Raw genomic sequence first — 736 nt, forward strand, 5'->3', positions numbered from 1 at the left:
AAAAAAAAAAGTCAGCGAGAGAGAAGCCCGACCCGAACCCGAACCAATGATTGACATTTTAGGGCCCAACCCGACCCGAATATCGGGTCGGGCTCGGGCGGCCCGATCTTACCTGTAAATAGTTTTACGTTAATTAAAATCACCCAGAAAAAAAACACGTCTCTCGTTACAAAATTTTCTAGTGAAGAAATTTCTTCCAAAACCAATTAATTTCATAAGTAGAGGTACCACTGTCTTACATTTACCTGCCATGCATGTCTTTGGAACGTGGGAGGAAACCGGAGAACCCGAAGAAAACCCACGCAGGGACGGGGAGAACATGCAAAGTCCACACAGGAAGGCCGCAGCTGGAATTGAACGCTGCACCTCTGCACGGTGAGACGGACGTGCCAACCAGTCGACTACCGCAGCACCGAAGGGTTTGGAGGAATTGCTTCTAAATGAGTTCAGTTATTGAATCTTTAGCTTTAGTGACCTCTCATGGTGAAAAGCAAGACTAGCAGATTTAAAACAGGCACGCATACAATCAAATACAGTATCATATACAGTGGCGGACCCTCAGGGCCAGCAAGGCCTCTGCTGGCCTAAACATTTTCAGAAAAGTAAATTTACTTTCATGTATTTTATGTTATTTTATAATTCATGTTATTTTATTTTCATAAATATGTCAACAAAATTATTCTCTGTATTCTTTACGTCATATTATTTCCACTTAGTTGAGTGGCTTTCAATGTTA

This window comes from Hippocampus comes, unplaced genomic scaffold (assembly GCF_001891065.2).
Source record: "Hippocampus comes isolate QL1 unplaced genomic scaffold, H_comes_QL1_v1.1 scaffold17, whole genome shotgun sequence".
Classification (NCBI taxonomy): Eukaryota; Metazoa; Chordata; class Actinopteri; order Syngnathiformes; family Syngnathidae; genus Hippocampus; species Hippocampus comes.